We start from the raw sequence: 513 nt of genomic DNA, 5'->3' as shown, positions 1-513 counted from the left end.
AACCGATTACAAACAGGTATTATATTTAAATATGCGTACACTTCACAACGGAAAATATACTATTTTACATATGTCACATCTTACTGTTGCAAATATACTGGGGGCTGGGAATTATAGATATACTCTGGAGATGCATACAAAATGAGTAAACTAAACCAATGGTAACACAGAAACATTATTTTATAGCAAACGAGCAGCCAAGAAATCGTTGTGTGCAGATCGGTATATAAGATTTTTGTTAAGCTTTTAGTAAGTGTTGCATTATAGGTTTTATGTGTATGAATTGTTAAACACGGTACTTAGTTGCTGCTGAAATTTCAAAACTGTCTTGAAATTACTGTGCTTATCCTATTTGGTCTTTTTCCCGTTAGTTTGCATATAAAATAGAGTTTCTTACGTCAGTGTATTACATAATATAAAGTACACTAAATCATATACGCATGTGTGCACATATATGTACATATATATGTATATATATATATATATATATATATATATATATATATATATATA

The sequence above is a fragment of the Octopus bimaculoides genome, chromosome 12 (genome assembly GCF_001194135.2).
Source record: "Octopus bimaculoides isolate UCB-OBI-ISO-001 chromosome 12, ASM119413v2, whole genome shotgun sequence".
Lineage (NCBI taxonomy): Eukaryota > Metazoa > Mollusca > Cephalopoda > Octopoda > Octopodidae > Octopus > Octopus bimaculoides.
This window is presented reverse-complemented; position numbering follows the sequence as displayed.